Source organism: Bos indicus x Bos taurus, chromosome 4, assembly GCF_003369695.1.
Source record: "Bos indicus x Bos taurus breed Angus x Brahman F1 hybrid chromosome 4, Bos_hybrid_MaternalHap_v2.0, whole genome shotgun sequence".
NCBI classification, from domain to species: domain Eukaryota; kingdom Metazoa; phylum Chordata; class Mammalia; order Artiodactyla; family Bovidae; genus Bos; species Bos indicus x Bos taurus.
This window is the reverse complement of record NC_040079.1, coordinates 49,091,558-49,112,181: the sequence shown is the minus strand read 5'-3', so window position 1 is coordinate 49,112,181 and position 20,624 is coordinate 49,091,558. Positions and strand designations below refer to the sequence as shown.

Sequence of the window (20,624 nt, the reverse complement as noted above, 5' to 3'; positions counted from 1 at the left end):
CCTCTCTCCCTGATTGCCTCTAAACAGTCCAATTGTGTATTCAGAGCCAGTTATGCAGTGCAATTTCGCTCTTTACATCCTGTGTTCCCAAACTGTGCCAAACTCACTTTCGTATTTCTGAAGTCCATCAGTGTGCTTTCCTGTATGAAAGAATCATTAGCAGATTTCCATCTCTCCTTTCAGGGGCTCCATTTCTTTGGAAGTTCATGGAATTTTAAACATCTTTTTTTCATTAAAAAACATGATCTCACTTGGCCTTGTTACTCGGCGGTAGGAAAAACAAGCATTCATAAGGCCATGTTTGACAAGGAAACTAAAACCCAGAAAAATCATGTAACTTATGCAGAGTCCCCAGGTTAGGGACAGAACCAGGACTGAGACCCAGCTTTCCTGATATCTGGTATATTCTTTCTACTGAGTCATTGTTTTGCTAGATGAGACCAAACATGCCACCATTTTGCAACCATATGGAAACCTGACTACTAACATTGATGCAAACTACATGAGTCTATGTACAGCAAATAGCAGCTGTGCAACTGGAATCTACTTCAATGTTCTCTCCACTCCAAATTGGATTTCTTCATATAATCTCCATACCTTGCATGTTGTGATGTATCTTTACATTCAAAGACTTCTTCATTTTTCATTTTGAATGCAAAATAACATCCAGACTTTCATTTGAAGATGCCTAACAGACTAGAGCACCACCTGTTCTTGATTTATTTTCAACCAATTAAGCATTTAAATCATTTCTCATCTAAATTGAATTTACTTTTACTACTTTTTCCTCACCCTTTTTCTTTTCCACAACCATCAACAATGCCTAGTAAACAACTGCTTAATGTGCTAAGCAAACAAAAGTGTGGTTGTTGGGAAATGGAAATGAGAGAAGGCGGATGGAGTGGCGAAGCCGGACAACTACAAAGTGTTACCAGACCTGGACTGACCTTGTGCAAGGTGAGCTTAGACAGGTCACTGCACCTCTCTGGACTTCTGTTTCCTCCACCATAAAATGAGGCTTAGATGAGGTCTCTAAACTTTGACAAGGTAAAACTGTCACCATCTTCCTTGCTGACTTTCACTTCCTCCTGACTCAGAAGAAGTGGAGCACCTCCGTTCTAAGACTCTCCCTTACATTTGAGATTCCGAGTTTACTCTTCTTGACTTTGATTAAGAAGTTCTTTCTCTTAAAGTTTTGATCCCCCCCTTTTTCCCATTAATTTCTTCCCTTTTTCTACCACCAATTCACTGTCAAGAACCTAACCAATTGCCAGGACCCAGGTTCGATCTCTGATCAGGGAACTAAGATTCCTCATGCCATGAGTCAAGGCCAAAAAGAAAAAAAAAGAAGGAAACAATGACTTCTATGGTTTCTTTCTCCACAATTCAATTAGGTTTCCTGCTGACTCCACACTCCTTCCTTTGCAGCTAATCCATTTTCAACCCTCTCAATTTTCAAGTGATTTAGAAAACAGGTATGAACTCAACCCAGACTCAAGGAAACATGTGCTGCATGTGCTGCAAATGAATTGCTAACACAACAGTGTTACCATTACAGCAATCAATATGTATTTAATAACTTGTTTGAAACAGGCCATATTTCTATTTTCTGTGAAATTAATCAGAAGCTTTCATGGAAATCTTTATGGAACACATGATTGCATGAATGTAGTTTTAATTTGCATTTAAGCAAATGGGTTAAATTTTTTTCAATCAATTATTATTTTTCTTGGCTTATGGTTTTATTAATTTATGATTGATTTGGTTAAGCTAGAAAAATACATAAGAAGTCAGTTCTCCACTTAAAAGAGCTAAACTGAACTTGAAGCCTTGTGTCTGTGAAAGATAACAGAAACCAGCTTTTGCAACTCTCTTTGAAGTAGGAAATACAGAGTTTTTGACAATTTTTGCCCCAAAACTGTAAGTAGAGAAACTCAAGGTTTGTCTCCTCTTTTACCACGTTTAGGAAACCCTGAACCCACTCCCACAACAGCCTCAGGACTGGGGAATAGGCATTGACAGGACATGCCAGAGGTGTAGCAGCTTTCAGAGTGCCTTCAGTAAATGATCTCATTTTATCCTCGTCACTCTAGGAAAGCAAAAGGGTCAGATAAGCCATCTCCTTCTAGTATGTATCATATAAAAGATAACGTTCCTCACCTTCAATCATGAATTCATGTAGCCAGAAATAATCATTGTGCACTTATTATTTGCCGGCAACTGCTCTCCATCACTGATTCTCGAAATGTGACCTGCGCCCCCCAACCAGGCCAGCAGCATCAGCAACACCTGGGAACTTACAAGAACTACAAATCTTCAGCCCTAAGCCACACCTCCTGAACCAGAAACTCGGGGATGGGCCAAGAATGTGTGGATAAACAAGTCCTCCAGGTGATTCTGATGCCTCCTAAAGTCTAAGAACCACTGTTGTAGATACGAATGTGAGCAGTACACATGCCTCAGCTTCAAAAGGTTCTCTAGGTCAGTGGAATAAATGGCCAAGTAAATAAAGCATTAAAATATAATGAACAACATGCAAACCAGTAAAAACATAGAAGACAAGCAAAACTGATCAATAGCATTTACAGAAAGCCCACTGACTCTTTAGAGGGCACTGCACTGTGAGGAATTATGAAAAAAAAAAAAGAGTAAAACAAACAAAAAGCTCTTTAATGAGGTGTGGGATCTCAGGCCCCTGTGCTCATCAAGGGAACAACATCAAAAGTGCTGAAACCAATCTAGTCCAAATACAGGATCTCTGATTCTCCTTCTGAATTCTGTGACTCTGCTCCCACTCTGCAAGGATTTCACAATAAGTCAAATACTAAGTATCTCAAAAATGTTGGATTCAGAGGCTGCTACAGTTCATTTTCTTTGGGGCAAGGTAGTAATCAGTCCTCAGATTGGAAGGAAGGTGAGTGCTAGTCATGTCTCTTACTTTGATATCAGCTCCCTTATAAGACCAACAATTTCCAACAGGGAGAAAATGTAATGACCACCCCTGTCTTTCTAGCTGTGATGAGAGGTCTTGAGGAGTTTTCTTTAGTGTTTCTCCACACTGATCTCTTGATGGGAGCCTATAGCATCTATAAGCAAACATATCAGCATTATCCCTTGGTAATAGCTACCATCTGGAGAGCACTTTTCCATTCACAAAGTGATTCATCTGTGGTATCGTATTTACCTGACTTTGGTCACAATCCTATGACCAAAGGGTCTCTTTCGATTCTTATGATGAAAAAAACTCAGAAAACCTTGTAGGATCATGTTATGGGCTGAACTGTATCCTTCATGGTCAAGTCTTAACGTTCAGTGTCTCAGAATTTAGAAACCAGGTCTTGTAAATGTAATTCATAAAGGAAACCAACCCTGAATATTCACTGAAGGACTGATGCTGAAGCTGAAGCTCCAATACTTTGACTGCCTGATGCAAAGAGCTGACTCACTGGAAAAGACCCTGATGCTGGGTAAGACTGAAGGCACGAGGAGAAGGGGGACAACAGAGGATGAGAGGGCTGGATGGCATCACCCACTCAGCGGACATGAGTTTGAGCAAGCTCTGGGAGAGAGTGAAGGACAGGGGAGCCTGGTGTGCTGGAGTCCACGGAGTCGCAGAGTCTTAGCAACTGAACAAAATGGAGTTAAGATGCAGTCGTGCTGGAGTAGGGTGGGCTCTAATATGAACAGTGTCCTTATGGAAAGGGGGTATACAAACACAGACACACACACAGAGAACACCATGTGAACACGAAGACAGGAATGAGGGTGAGCCTTCATAAGCCAAGGAGCACCCCAAAGTGCCAGCAAACTACCGGAAGCTAGGAGCAAGGCACAGAACTGATTCTCCCTCACAGTCCTCAGCACAAACAATCCTGTCAACACCTTGATTTCAGAGCAGTGAGACAGGGAGTTTCTGTTGTTAAAGCCGCCCAGGTTGTGGGATTTGTTACATCAGCCCTAACTAACTAATACAAACGGCTTTGCCAAAATCTCTGAGGGGTATTGGGCACAAGCAGCTTTGGCGCCACTTCAATAGAGGGGGCACAGAGAGGAGTCAGTGTCACCCCAGTGTGCCCCTGAGCCTGGCATCTCACAGACTTCCTTTCATCAATAGTGGCACTCAGGGTCGTAAACAAAGAAGCCAGCAGAACTGGCTGGTACCATGGGATGTTTGAGGGACCCAGGAGAATCCCAGAATAAGGGCAGCAGGGTAGAAGGAAAGAAAAACTGAGGCTGCCATTTGTCTGGGAAGGCATGTGTGAAACCCTCACCCATGAGACCCCCATGAACACATTGCGGGGGCGGCGGGTGTCATTACCCAGCAGGAGGCACAATTTCCCCTCCACAAGAAGAGCAAAAGTCACTGAAACAACCAGTTTAATCTGATCAGCATTTTAGTTAAGAAAATGACCCATAACTTTGAGTTCTCTTTTGGGATTGCTCTGTTCATCATGGGAAAAGCAGCAAACTCTCATTTCCCATATCATTAAGGTAGAGACATTAACCAGAATCATTGTGTGTCTGGAGAACTTAGTTTGGCAAGATTGCAGAGAGGAGGATGGAAGGAAATGGGTTGAGAAAACATTAACAACTTCAGTCAGGTATGTTGACCACCAGTCAAGTATGGCTTATACAACCATTTCAAGATGAAAAATGGAAAGTAAAATGAGGAAAGGAAGAGAGAAAAACATAAAACAAAATTATGATGCAAAAATGTTGGACTTCTCTGGTGGTCCAGTGGTTAAGACTCTCTGCTTCCACTGCAGGGGGCCTGGGTTTAATTCCTGGTCAGGGAACTAAGATCCCATATGCTACATGACATAATCCAAAAAAGAAAAAGAAAAAAAAAAAACTGTTGAAGTGGTCATTTCCAATTTTCTAGGCACCTTAAATAAAATGTATAACTACAAAAGAAGGCCTTGTTTAATAATGTAAGATCTTGTTCTTTTTATTGAATCCATTAGAACAGGGCTATGCAAAGAGTACCAGGAACAAGCAAAGGAAAGCAATGGGTTGGATGATTAACTTGTCAATGAAAATAAACAATATGTACATATTTTAGACCCTCCAAATCAGTTTGTGACCAGAGAGCCTCATGGAGAACCTAAGAATATTAGTTACAATAGGTAGAAGGAAAATAGAGATCCTAGTAGTTGGAAAGATTATGTCTTCAAATATTATTAAAATTATAAAATTTCATAATATATATCATTTTAAAAGGTATTTAAAATGATAAAGCTATAATTGTATAATTAATATAACTAGTTTAGAGATAATTATCACAGATGTTTTCACAACCCGGAACTGACAGCTGTTAATAATTGTAAGTTCTAGCTGGCAGAAATATCTGTTATATTTTTCTTTTTCCTTTTCTGTTTTCGAAGATATCTCCAAAAATATCTACAAAAAAATGTATTGTATTTAAGGAATACATTGACCAACCTATCTGACTATGGATCTGATATTTACCAGCATTTTGAGTTTGAGCAAATGTTTTACTCTCTAAATTGTTTCCTCATCCACCAAGTGAGGTTCATAATAATACAAGGTTATTTATGAGGATTAGAGGTGATGTATATAAAGAAATGGTGACAGACAGTGAAACATCCCCCGAACAGTGACTACTCTTATTCCTGAATCTCCTCGTGGATGTCCCCAGTGTGTCTTCATCCAGTCCAGCCACGAGCGCTTTAAATTCTGACAAGGAAGCCTTACCTCTCAGGCTGGTGTGTTACATTTTTAGATTCTTCATCATTAGAAAGTCCACTAAATAGTCTGCCTGGAAGTCACTATGGTTCTACTCAGGGCACAACATCCTTCCATTCAGCATTCTTTCAGCACTTCAATTCAGCTAAGACTCTTCCACTCTTCCTCAGCTCCCTTCCCCATCTTTAATGCTTCTCTTTTCCAACTTGAAACATCTCAATCTGGGACTTCCCTGGTGGTCCAGTGGCTAAGAATCCGCCTTGCAATGCAGGGGATGCAGGTTCGTTCCCTGGTCTTGGAACCAGTATCCCACATGCTTCCTAGAAACTAAACCCCTCACAGCAACAAAAGGTACCACATGACACAGGAAAGGTCCCACGCACCACAACTACACACCTGATGCAGCCAAAGGAATAAACATTTTTTTAAAGTCTCAATCTATCATATCAAATGAGACTTAACGTTGAGTTCCCACCCCACGATGGTGAATTTTCTCCATGCATGCTTCCACTGACTTTACCTCTTTAAAAACTGCAATGCCTGGACTTGAAATGGGAGTTGGATTCTTCTCCCTTTTCCATACCCTTGTTCTCGATCATGAATGGGCAAACATTTTCCATGAAGGGTCAAATAGTAGGTATCTTCAGCTTTACTAACCCTACAGTCTCTGTGCAGTCACTCAACTTCAGTACCAGAGCACAAATGCAGCTATAGACAGTATATCAAAGAATGTGCACGGCTATGTGCCAGCAAAAGAGTTCTCTTACAAAAAAACAGGGGGCAGGCAATGTTTGACCAGTAGGTCACAATTTACCAACCTCTGTTGCAGATAATATTCTCCTGCTAAAGACTCCCATTGGCGTTTTCCAATGGCTTCACCATACTAGTGCGTCTTTAGTCATACTTGCCATTGAGCTATGTCTTAAACAATATGACATGAATGTAAGTGCCTTTCTGGGTACAAAGAAGGATAAACACATAAGAGCAGAATGTAGCCAACCTCACTCTTGGTACACGCAGCATCATGAAGCATGTTGAAACACTGCAGAATGGATCCTTATTGTCCGTGCCTGCACAGATACAGAAGCTACCAGCTACCACAAAGCCATCAAGGCATTGCCATAACTGAGCTTAGCATGGAGACAAGTTGATGTCCCTCATGGTGCAAGTGTTCCACAGACACACTGGAGATTGGGAGATCCCAAGTGGTAAACTTTGCCTTCATCTGTGTCACATACCATCTTGAGAGCTTCAGTTCACCTCTCTAACCTGCTGTGTACTTTTTAGATAATCATTTTATTATCTAATGTTCAGAGTCACATTCATCCTTTCCTTTGTTTATACATCATTTTCTTCTTTATTGATAAAATATTTACAGAATTAAGGTATTCACATGGTAGCAATTAATCAGCAACTAATGAAGCACCAAAAACCCACAGAATTTCTTTCACCAGCAACATAATTTCATGGCTACATAATTCAATTCAACATTTCTTTGTTTACTCAGACTCAGGAATGTCCTTAATTAAGATTTGTTATCATTTCCTGCCTTGATGATTCAGTATCTAGAGTGTCACCAGCCTAAATCAGCGCAGGAGTGAAAAGAACATTAGATTTCAAGTCGAAATGCAAATATTAGTTCCATTTGTTACTTTTTAGTTTGAGCAGTTAAGGAGGTTAATTAAATTCTCTCCATCTCTTCATGCACAAAATAGAGTAAATAACTTACCCTATTTAATAAAGTTAATTTGTTAAATATGGACATGGATTAGAAGGTTTTCTCCATATCTGTAATGTGTTGACTGTACAGAAAAAGAGTCAAAATGTACTGTTAGCACAAAAGGTTACAAACCAGTAGTAATTTTTCTTAATTTTTCTGGAAGAGACCACACAAAGTTTAATAATACTAAAGTGCTAATAATGATCATCCCTGTATGGTAGAATGATGAGTGACATTTATTTTGCTCTTTTTTGCTTATATGTAGTTTGTATGTTTTCTATAATAAGAAATGCTAATGGTATAATAAAGGGCCAAATTTTTTAATAATTACTTATTGAATTATAAAATAATACATGTTCATTCTAGAACATTTGGAAAATACAAAAAAAGCATAAAAAGATTACATATATTAACGTGCACTTACCAGTGTGTTTCAATAATTCATAAGAGGAACTGCAGGGAACCATCCTTAAGCCTGAGTCCCCATAGTCCTTGGTTCCCGGTACTCACGGAGTTAGACTAAAAAGCAGCTGAATACCTACATATATCAGGCAACATTTTTAGTATGTAAATCTCCATAAGGAACTCAAATTGCTTTGGCCCATGTAATGAGAAGTGAATCATGAAGAGTCATTTCAGCTGGCACTGCTAAAACATATGATGCTGTCAAAAAAGAGCTATATATAAAGCTTGTTTGGGGGACCTTGATTTTAAATAACTGGAAATAAATATATTTTCTCTAAAAGAATAAATTGAAGCAACAGAGTAAACAAGACTTTTAATTCCTTTAGAGGGAAGTAAGTTAATGGTGAACTTTGGAAAAGGCTTACATTCAGTACTAGAAGTCTTTCAAATGCCTCTCGAATCTAAAGCACGAAGTCTAGCTGTTCCATCAGAGTGGCCCTAGATCAGCTCCAAAACTTAGGGAAATATACTAAGACTAATGTAGACTATTAAGAGCAATACATGGTGCAAACAAATTTCATCCCCTTCTTGTATTACCACCAAATGGGAAACAGAAGGAAATTCATGACTTACTTTCTATGCAGCAAGTACATTTTACATTCTTTCTAAACCTAAAGCCACATGTAAGAATTGCATAGTGATCATAGATATATCCCAGCAATTCTCTTTCATTCTTTTCAAAAGGTTTTCTGCAGTGGCTAAAACTGTTTACTAAAAATAAACCCCCACCAGGCTCCTCCATCCATGGAATTTTCCAGGCAAGAGTACTGGAGTGGGTTGCCATTTCCTTCTCCAGAGGATCTTCCCCACCCAGGGGTCAAATCCAGGTCTCCTGCATTGCAAGCAGATGCTTTTACCATCTTAGCCATGAGGGAAGCTCAAAATAAACCCAGAGGGAGAAAATAGTTATAAATTATACATCTGATAACAAACTTTTACCTCTTAATAGGTTGTATACAGAACACCTACAACTAAACAATAAAAAGACAAATAACCCAGTTTTTAAACAAGCAAAGGATCTGACTAGACATTTCTCCAAAGATACACAAATGGCCAGTAAACACATGAAAAATGCTCAATACTATTGGTCATCAGCAAAATACAAATTAAAGTCACAGTGAGATATAATTTCACACCCACTAGGGTGACTATAATCAAACACGTGGAAAATAATATTTTGCCAAGGATATATAGAAATTAGAACCTTCACTTATTGGTAGTTAGAATGTAAAATGGTGCAGCTAGTAGGAAAATAGTCTGGCAGTTCCTTAAAAGACTAAACACAGAATTACCACATGATCCAGCAATTCCACTCCTATACATACACCAAGAGAGATGAAAACATAACTCCACACAAAAATTCTCACACTGTTCATAGCAGCATTACTCATAACACCCAAAAAGCATAAGCAACTCAAATATCCATCAAGTGATGAATGGAAATATATGGTCATACGATGGAAAATAGTAAAAAAAGGGATGAATACTGACAAGCGCTACAACGTGGATGAATCTTGGAAACATTAAATGAAAAAAGCCAGTCACGAAAGACCACATATTGTATGACTTCATTTTTATATAAAATGTCCAGGGATAAGCTAATCTACAGAGAAAGTAGATTAGTGGTTGCCTAGGGCTGGAGGAGAAGGTGACTGAGGAAAAAATAGAAGTGACTGCTGAAGGCACATGTTTCTTCTTGGAGTGAAAATGAAGTTTTAAAATGAATTGTGGTGACTGTTGTAGAAGTCTGTGATACACGAAAAGTCGCTGACACTTTAAATTCTCTTTCCTTGATAAACAACCTTTCTGTGTGACTTCTTATTCGGTCCCGCTTCATCTGATTCTTAAAAGCAAAGTCCAGGAATACCTCTGCCAGGATATGCATCCTGCTGCAATGAGGGTTTGAGGGTTTGCACGTCAAGGAATGCCCACTTTACTTTTGCTGGCTCCTTTGAGACTTACAGTCTCTACATTTTCATAAATTCTCCTCCTTTCTATTACCATTGCCCAGGGAATTTATAGTACCTTGAAAGTGAAAGTGTTAGTTGCTCAGTCATGTCCGACTCTTTTGTAACCCCATGGACTATAGCCCACCAGGCTCCTCTGTCCATGGAATTTCCCAGGCAAGAATACTGGAGTGGGTTGCCATTTCCCTTCTCCAGGAGATCTTCCCGACCCGAGGATCAAACCCGCATCTCCTGCATCTCCTGAATTGGTACCTTAGTTTCATCAAAACTGTTGCTTGGGAGTTTGTGGGAGGTTTTTTTTTTTTTTTCTTGTGTTCATTTTGGTGGGGGATGATTTCTAGAAAGAGCTAGAGGAAATGCCCAATTTATATTATAAGATTCATGGCAGAAGTATGTCTCTTCACACTTTCTCTGAAACCTTGCTTCATGTGTATTTTTCAAGCTCTTGTCTATTTTTCCTCAAATTTAGTAAAGAAAGTAAAAAGTTTCCATCGTTCTTTATGCCCCTTATCTACCACTGTGCTCTTTTTTCTCATTCACCAAATATTTATTAAGTGGCTGCTATTAAGTACTGCACTCAGCACTACGGTTATAATGTTGACCAAGATCACTGATGTCCCTGCACCCCTGGAGCTTACAATCTGGGAGCAAGAACTCAGATTTAAATAAGCAACATAAATAATCTAACTTCAATATCCCTACCTTCCCACCCTCCATTCACTTTTCAGTCCTCAGTCCTTCTGATATTATTCAGGCAACATCAGTGGAGAAATTTTCATGGACAAACCCAGTGACCATCTGCTGGTCTTCATCTCACCTTCCTTCTCCACGGCACAGTTCACCATTCCTTTCCCTTTAAAATGCACGCTACCTATATTTCTGTGGCCGCACGTGCTCCTGGTTTGCCCTTGCCCTCTGCGTCTTCTGACAGTCCCTGCCAATTCTCATTAAGAGCTGGAATTCTCCAGGGCTTAGTCCTTAGCCCTCTTCTCTGGCCACTCTGCATGTCTGCCCTAAGCAACTTCACACACACACACACACACACACAGTTTAGTCACTCTTTCTATGACAAACAACTCTCAAATGTATATCTTTAGCTCAGACTTCTCCCTTGAGCTCAAAGTCCATATATCAGCCATCTTCCTAGACATCTGCACCTGGATGTCCCTCTTTCAATACCAACTGGATGGATGGACAACTGAGTTGATACCTTAATCCCAAACCTATTAATAAAGCTATATTCCCCAGACTGTTCAATGGCTTTACCATATACTCCATCACCCAACATTAAAACCAGGCATTTATCCTGCCATGTCTCTGCCACTTCCTGATATCTTTTAATGTATTGTGTTTTAAATCCTCTCCTTCCCTCCAAACCCATCTTTACTTCCCTTGTTTAAGCCCTCACCATCCCAGACCCAAACTATTGCCATAGCCTCTTAGCTGGTCTTGCCGCCTCGTTGTCCTCTGTCTCATACCACCACTAGCACCAGAGTGATCTTCCCAAAATGCAGACCTAATCGCGATCTATTCCTTCTAAACACCTTTTAATGTTTCCCCCTTCCACTGGATAAAATATAAACCCCTTGCTCTAATTGAAAACCCTTCTATGATTTGGCCTCTGCCTGCCACCCCTATGTCTTGTTTCTTTCCTCTTTTCCCTGCCCTATACACTACAGTCTGTTGTATCTCTTGAAAAAGTGAAAGTTTGTTGCTAAGTTGTGTCCAACTCTTTCCTGACCCTGTGGACTGTAGCCTGCCAGGCTCCTCTGTCCATGGAGATTATCCAGGCAAGTTTTGGAATGGGTTGCCATGTCCTTTTCCAGGGGATCTTCCCAACCCAGGGATCAAACCTGCATCTCCTGCTTGGCAGGCAGATTCTTTACCACTGAGCCACCTGGGAAGCCCACTATATCTCTTTCTCAAACTTGTCATGCTAGTTGAAGCCCTATGTCATCCAACATAATCCTTCCTGAATCACACTCCCTCCATGTTTCCTGCTTATTCTATGAGATTCAACCTAAGGGCTGCTTCCTCTCTGAAGCCTTGCCTGCCCACCAGCCCACCCAAAAATATCATCTCCTTTGAGCCCCTGTTTGATGCCCTAGAGGTACCTAAGAACATCTATTCCATCCTGTTCAAATTCTGTGTTTATTCATCAAGACTTTGACTAGGCTGAGAGCCCCTTGGGGGCAAGGATGGGGTCTTACTTAATTTTGCACCCCGAGTGGCTTTCCAAGGCCTGACACTCGAATGTTTGTGAATGAATGAAGGAGGGTGTGAATGAACGAAGTGTGGCAAGATCACAGTGTATGGAAAAACACATATGCCCCAGTCAGTGGGGAAAGGCATTTTACAGCTATCGTGGTGTTGAAAGACAGGAAATACAGTCCTTCCCCCCAGCTATTAAGTGTTTTACATCAGATCCTTTCTGAGGTGTTAAAAGTTAAATCAATTTCCAGGAAACCATGATTGCTGATATAAAATATGTCCTGAAAGGAATATTTCCGTCCTAATACTTTCTACACGCACGAAAGGGAAGAGTGCACCTTTAGCTCATGTTCGATATTGTCATCTAGAAGTTCATGCCCTCTCCATCCTCCAGGCCCTTGTTTGAAGGCTAGTAAATAAGTATGTTGGCCAAGCAGCAGTCTGTGCACAGGTTCTTTGCAGAGCTGCAAAGCCAGCAGATTCTTTGCAGTGTAATGAGCCATCTTCCCGTCAGTACCTGGTCAGTACCTGAGACAGAGCAGACCAGGTGGGGCCAAGAGGGACTGGACCAATCAGACCAATATGACGAACAGGGCTTCAGACATGCAAGGGGTCATCACCAGAGCAAGGACAGAGAACCACGTCCACTCTAGAAGACAGTTGCTGGATTCTGGGGGTGCCCATGATGAAGCCAAAGCAGGTACTGGGCCACCATTTAAGGAATCCACAAGTGTTAAGAAGTGTAAGAGGAGCCTTATGTGTTATGTGGTAGCCTGGATGGGAGGAGAGTTTGGGGAAGAATGGATACATCTATATGTATGGCTAAGTCCCTCCGTTGTTGATCTAAAACTATCATAACATCATTCATCGGCTATACCCCAATTCAAAATAAAAAGTTTTTGAAAAAAAGAGAGAGGAGCATCGTGTCCTGTGATGGAAGCTCCATGTGAGGGCAGGAGCAGAGGCCAAATGTACAGGTTCAGACTAGACCTAAGGGAACAAAGAAGAGAAAGCAGCTTTACAGTTTCCTGGAAACCCAGATTAGCAATGGCAAGATAGTAGTGCTCCCTGAAGCAGTGGCATTCTTGATATGTATAAATAGAGACATGTAATGGACATTTTCTAGTGTTGGGTGCCCAGAATCACATCCCTATATGTTTTTTTTTTTTATTAGTGGACACTATCTTTCCTGCAGAAAGCCCATTCCTTGCAGTTTGGGTGGCACTAACCTCATGCACCCCTGGCTCCAGGGTGGGCATGTGACCCTGACCTGACTTTACATCCCCTCCCCAGTCTGCTGGGGTCCCTAACATGGTCGATGAGACGTCTCCAGCATCTGGCAGCCACGCTGCCTATCTGACTGAAGAATGAACAAATACAAATGAGAGATGCAGAGAAAGTCCGTAACATCACGATCCCTAAAGCAAGAGGTATCCCTGGGGTTCCTTTCAAGAGAAGTCTGAATCGGGTGTCTATCATCTGCTGACATGCGTTGATGTTGAGAGCAAGGAGGACTTGGCAGGATCTTGGGGCTGGGCCTGCAGTCTGGGCAGAACACCTGGTCTTCAGAGAACTTCTCATACTCCTTTATGTGACTCTCAGATTTTATGCTGAGATTTTTTTTCAAATGAAAAGAGAAGTCTGTATTTTCGGTGATTACTATTTTTTAATTTTTCTGTCTCTTTTTGTTGCTCATCTTCTCACACCCATACTCAACCTTCTGGCAGAGGTGCAGGGAGGGGTTGATCGTGAAATAACACTAGACCACATGAAACCACCTATCTATGAGATACTAGAAGCCATCTTCTGGATACCTAGGGTCCTCCTGTTTAGTGGGCGGGAAGGACACCTAGACCAGAATTATGAGAAGCCAGCATAGGCCTGACCTCCACTCAAGTTTAGTTTCCCCCTAAAACTAAATTGGAGATGGAGCTTTGCTTCATCCTGGTCCCTGCAGGATCCCATAATGGTCCCCGTATAATTAGCCTAAAGACATCCCCTGCTGTTTGTTTGCCAAGAGAACAAGTAGAATGTGCTAGAGAAAAAGAGGAGCTGTTCAGCGGTAAATGGCAAGGAAAAGGTGGAAATGTTTGATCTCATATACAGATATGGCCTTTGTGTTCTCCAAATAATTACTTTTGGTTTACTTTTTCTAAAAGACTTGATGGTTGGTTAAGAATGAACAATAAAATTAGATACTAAAAACAAACAAAGCTCTCAGGGGATGGAGCCAATATAAGAGAAACCCAAAGCCTTGGTGCTCACACTTAGTTGAAAAAAACAGACCTGAGTTTTGTCAGCCTGTCTGCATCTATCAGACCTTCTCTCTTAACACCAATTAACTAAAAGAGGGGATCTCAAAGTCTGAGGCAAAGCCTTTGATTTTCAGATAAAAGATCACATCAACTTTCAGAGGAAATTTCAGATGTCATTACAGGTTTTACTGAGACTTCTTCCCAGTCTGTACCCCAGAAAAGTTTGAATCACATTTCTGCAGGATACAAATCAACAGCCCTGATGAGGACTGTGATAGATGTCGTTTAAAAACAAACACTCATATTCAGCCAAGAAGGTGGTGGCCAAATTAGAGACAATGTTTGATCCTCTCCCAATTTTCCACTGCTGCAAAGACAGAAACTAACAGCAAATCCTTCTTTGTCATTATTTCTCCGGTTTTTTAAGAGCAACAACTTATTTTAGCAGGTATTTCTTTCTTTTTTTCTTGCAAGGGTTTCAGAACATTGGCATGCAGGTGGTAACACAGGAGAAAACAGAAACCACATCCGGAGGTAATCATCTCCCAGTCACTTTAATGGATTATAAATGTTAAAGAGCCCGTCAATTAAATTAGCGTGATGGCATTTCATAAAAAGTTACATAAATCTTAAATGGAGGTAATGCTCTTCTCATTATTCTTAGGGATGAGTAGATAGTAAGACCCAAGACCTTACTACACAACAGTAGCTTTGCTTCATTTCTTCTTGTGCCACCAAATTTAACAAACAATTTGAATAAAGCTATCGCCTCACATACTCACATAAAATTGAGTTTTATTGCTAACTGGGGCATATTGAAAAGCGAGAGACCAATGGAGCCAAACTTCCCACAATGATTCAATCAATTTGGTATCCTTTTAATTTTTTAATTATTTATTTGTTTTTTTAGGAGAACAAGTCGCATTCTCCTCTGTTCTTATTCAACCAGTTGATAGTGGAAAGTTCTTATTTTTCCTCTTTAACTTGCAAATGGGATTCTTTATCTCAGAGGTCCAATCACCATTTCAAAGAGGAGATTTTTGTTTTTAAGAGATTCTGTTTTTAATTGGCTACTTAGAAAGTCTATTTTGGAAAACATAGTTTCTCACTGGAGTTAATTTGATCTGTATGGCTCAAAAAAGGGCAAATTCTACCAGAAGGAAAAGAGTATGGACCCTGGAATGCAGTTACTTGGGGTAATAATACTTAGCAACTTGGGGAAGCAGAGGAAGCAGTTCCTCTTTAACAGCTCAGCCTTCCTTTTGTTATCACTACGCCAGTCTCATTATGTTCAGAAGCAATCACGTGCATTGGACAATTGCTTTTTAAGCACTAAGGAACTAGCTGCAGTAATTTGGCTCTTCCCAATCCTTCTCCAAATAAAGACATTCCTCTAACTTTATGAATTTGTTTTTTAACTTACAAACACATTTCCATGGACTCGATCACCTTGTACTGAAAATGTAAGAGAAGCAAAGACTGCAAAGGAGTTGGAAGAAATAAAGAGCCCTTTCCAACCTTTTGAAACGCCTGCAACAATAATGAACCTATAATGCATAGGCAATAACCCTTCAGTCAAAAAGAACAACAAACAGAAAAGGGAGCGTTGCATAAAAACTTGGGTGATTCTACACTTTAAATAATAAGGTGAGATGTTGTCACAAAGTATTTTGTTATAGGTGATATCTGTTTAATTATAATTCTGTACACTACATTAAGTGAGAATCTGAGTTTGAGCAAAGTTGGCTCTCTCTCTTTTTTTTTTTTTTTTTTTGCTTTAATCTACGCAGGCGTTGAGTTCAGAGATAGGGCTCTAAGTTGTTGGGGGACGTGAAGGGCGGCAGGGAGTGAAGGATGAGGTCAACACTGAATCCTCTGTAGCAGAGAATCGTATTTACTCCCAGGCCTTCCCACCTTGTTGCTCTTTCCTGTAAGGCGAGTCTGCCCCCTCGTGGTGAAAGTGAGAGGCTGCGCTCACCTCCCAGGACGCCTTCCTCTTCCCTTCTAGGTCAGTGAGAGGGTATTGGGAGCAACTGGTCCCTTCACCACCATCCTGTCCTTGAGCTGCTTTTCATTGCTTCTCTCCCCTCTGTTCTGTTCCCCTTTTCTTCTCTTACTCCTTCCTTTTGTCTTCTTCCCTCCCCTTGCATTCCAGAGCCATCCACAATATTATTTACCAGCCCAGGCATGAGAGCTAAAATCGCTGCAGACCCTCTACCTAGGGAGAGGATCTGAACTCTGATTTAAGGAATTCAGACAATTTCAATAAATCATTAAATAACTGTCACCCCAAAGAGTAATACCATGTCATCAAGAGCTTAACAGACACTGAGCAGGAAATTGGGAGACATGGATTTCTCTGGCCTCAGCCTTATCCTTGGAATATGATATGGATGTAACATATTTGTATGAAAACCAAGAAACCTGGACAGAAGCACAACTTAATAGAGAAGCAGGAGGCAGGAAGATAAAGGGGGTTTCTCTGCCTTTGGCACAGAAAAGCAGAAGGTCACATACCCGTCAAGTCCACCCGCTCCTCAGCAAGCCACCCCAAACACACAATCTAAGTAAACAAAAGCAATGTTCACCATGTAAAGGCAGCCTCAAGATAAAGCTCCTTGTTCCCCTCACGGACCTGTTCCAATCAGCCTGCCACCCACGGGGCCATCCTGAGCAACCAATCCATCTGGAGTATCATTTCCATCCTATTTCCACCCATTTTCTACACAGAAATTTTTTAAATTACATTTCTTCAAATATACCTTCAAAGGCATATTGCCTTCATTGTCTGTACCTTGTACATTCAGAATCTCTCTCTCTCTCTCTCTCTCACACACTCTCACACACACACCCTCTCAAGTTCTCTACTCTAGCCACACTTCTCTCCTGGGTTTCCCCCACACTCCTCTCTTTCTCTCCTTCGTGTTTTTTCCTTTGCTCTTTTCCAGCTTAGATTGTTCTGACTCAAGGCTCACGGCCTTTTGTGAAGTTTGCATCAGCGCAAGACTCTCTTTATTTTATAAAACTGCGTTAGTGCACAGAACAGGGCATGTCACCCAGGGAGACGTAAGTTGAGGCCACTTCCATACCCACAGAAAAGTCTCATGTTGAGGTGAAATGCATGTATTTTAAAACAACTGTAATTTACACAGCTATTAATCTTCCAAAGCAAGCCAGTAGGGTACGGTGAAATGTTCATAAGCTAACAAGAAAGAACTCAGGTGGCTTATGCCATTGCCAGAATCCTAAGATGGAATTACGGTCCCATAACTCAACGTTGCCAGCTCTTTCCATTCCCTAATGGAGGTTCTGAAGGACGGGACTCCCATTCACTTTCCCTGTTTACTCTCTAGCTTCTGCTCTCTCCAGTCACACCAAGAAGCCCCCTACCTACTTCCTGATCTACCTCAGAGGCAAAAAGTGTGACAGTTATGAAGCTGCATCTTTGTTGAAGAAATGCAGAAAGAGCTCTCCATAACCCTCCCAATCCAAGGACTTGGTATAGGACCATGGTGACAAAACCTCTCTTTCACAGCAGATATAAATATAATAAAATGCCCACCTGTTGCCTCCAGATCTAGCCAGCATTGCTTACTCCCAGGAGCAATAATACGTGGTGCACAAAACACTCACAGGTGAGGGAAGACCTAAATACCACTCAAGGATTACACTAAATGCCCTTCTTTCATCTTACTCATCTTTTGGTTATCACTTCACCTTTTGGTTATTTGTCTAAGGGTAGTCACCAGCCCCCTGCATCAGAATCACCAGGCATGCTCTGTCCTTCTCTTTGCTCAACTTTAGACCTGCTACACCAGGTGGATGTGGCCTACTGAGGGTCACCCAGGGAGTCCCACACCCTGATTTTACGAAAGGGAAACCGCTCCACAGAAGCGACAAGAGTTCCGAATGGAGACAACTGGATTTTCTGACTCTCCATCCAGCATACCACACTGCCTTAAAGTCAGTTTCCAAATGCCCCCAAAGATGGCTTTGAGACAGTTTCATAGTCCTTCAGGATGTGCCTGTCACCCGCAAAGCCCATTAACAGTTTCTAGGAAATAAAAATAGAATCTGGGTAATAAACTAAAATCTAACCTTGTTTTTCTTTTTCTTTGTGCTTCATCTAATTTCACTTGCTCACTGGGCGCCTGGGGAAGAGGCCTCACATCTAGCCCTTCAGACCAGAGCTCCAAGTGTAGAACAGTCATGCTGACACCTCAGCTTGGGGACCATGTGCAGAACCATCACGTATAAAAGGACGAGATTCAGGATGGCAGCAGTGCCCCTCGTGCAGTGGGGCTGCGCCCGGCACTGAGATCTGAAGCCTGAGCAGCCCAGCTGCACCTGCCCCAGGAGAGATCTGCCCCCTCCTTGAAGAGCCCTGCGGAAACCCTGAAAAGCAGCCCCGCCCATGGCCCGGCCGGGAGGGTGGGTGCTCTAGAGCCCAAGCTGGCCCCTCTCCATTTCTCAAAGCATAAAACTTCACTTTGCTCCTGAACCAAACTCGATCTCTTATTCTACTGGCTCAAAGAACAACAGGCAGGAGAACCCTTGTTGCATGCACGCATGCTCAGTCATGTCTGACTCGTAACAACGCCTCTGTTCATGGAATTTTCCAGGCAAGAATCCTGGAGTGGGTTGCCATTTCCTTCTCCAGGGGATCTTCCTGACCCAGGGATCAAACCTGCATCTCCTGTGTCTCCTTCATTGCAGGCGGATTCTTTACTGCTGAGCCACCAGGGAGGCCTGAATCTTTGTTGAGACCCGATTCGAAAGGATCAGTTACAAGCCCATGTTACCTGGCCCAATACCTTGCTTTCACCATTCTCCTCACCTCTGTGCCTTTGACCAAACTATCCTCTACAGAGTTCTTCCTAGAAAGCATCTCTTTTCATGTTAAAAATATCTTGCAGGAGTGACATCATACACCCAGATGCTGAATGAACAGAACCCAGACCCTGTTTTGCTGACCCTTATCCAAGAAAACTAGGGTTCTCTCTAGAATTTGATGCCATGTTGACATTTGGCTGCCAACTCACTGCCGAAAGCCTTTCATGTGGAAAAATACGTATTCCAAATGGGGGAGATGGATGAGTTGTTAAACTGTCATACAGTCTGTTCCATACTAAGCTAGGTTCTCACTAGGACTATGGAAAGAGATGGGAAGGATGGAAAGAGATCTTAAAGTCATGACTGATTCTTCCAAATATATGGACAAGAATGCCAACAGGGCATGTTGTAACGTGTTCAAGCAACTTTTCTAAATCTATATTTCAAAAAGCTGAGCTCAAGCTGTTGACCTTTCAGCTACATCAGAGCATTGAAATGGGCTCTGCGGATAGCCTTTGTGCGTGAATTGCATACTAGTGTCCTCAGCCTCAGAACTCCCTTGCGTTCTGAAAAGTGCTAATTGAAATGCAATGCACACGTTCTTTAGCCTGTGCCTGAGAGAGAAATGTGAGCGCTGGACAATGCTGTCAAATAAATATGATGCGCAGTAGCAACAACGGTCATGGTAACCAGCCTAGTGAGTTTGCAAACCAAATCTGAGAGCATCTGGTGGCTCCATTAGTTTACTTTGCCCATCCACCATCTGTTGTTGACTCCAGGAGGCCAGTGTGGGCAGCCCTGCTTGTTTCTGCTGACTTAGGCCAGCTGGAAACTGTCCTTCTAGAGGGATTGGAGGGCGGGGTCTGCAGAAGAACAGAGGTGCCTGGTCCCTGCTCTGATGTCACTCTAACTGGGAAATCAGGTTTTATATAAGAACCTCCTTCTGTGTGCTTCAAAACTACGTTTACATCCCTTACCTCTGTTTAAAAATTGTGTAAACTCACAGGTCCACCTGTTTTATATTCTCCCCTTGCTGATGACTGAGGAGAGAAGTGAGGTCACCTGGTCACAATCAAGCAATTGTTTCTTTTGAGTTGAGCTGTAAAACATCACATTTGAATTTCACCTTATTTTCGGACTGAAATAGTTCATTCTTTTCATAGCAAAGCTTTTATAACTTGGAGTGCAGTGCCCTAGATAAGCCAGGTTTGCTTTCTGAATTAGGTAATGAAAGTATTGCTCATCTTTCCCTTGTTCTGCTCCCCCAAACCTATACACTCCACTTGCCTCATTCATTCTTCAATAGAAATAAAACTAGTGCTTCATATAAGAGGGGCAGTGAACTAAATACTGGGGATTCAGAAGTGAAAGCACAGGCCTTGGTTCTTAAGGAGCTCACAGGCTAGTGCAAGAAGATAAATAAAGCTATGCTACAAATATTATGATAGAGATTTACACAGGGTACTC

The 20,624-nt window shown here is 41.6% G+C and overlaps 1 long non-coding RNA gene across 1 annotated transcript in view; it reads left to right on the top strand.

Annotated features, from left to right (window-relative positions):
* The window catches only part of LOC113891381, a 31,149-nt gene extending 12,211 nt beyond the window's left edge, over positions 1 to 18,938 (top strand). Inside the window, exons 2-3 of the long non-coding RNA XR_003510735.1 lie at positions 14,799 to 14,858; positions 18,485 to 18,938. This is a non-coding gene — a long non-coding RNA (uncharacterized LOC113891381). The remainder of the gene's footprint in view (positions 1 to 14,798; positions 14,859 to 18,484) is intronic.
* Positions 18,939 to 20,624: the final 1,686 nt, after the last annotated feature.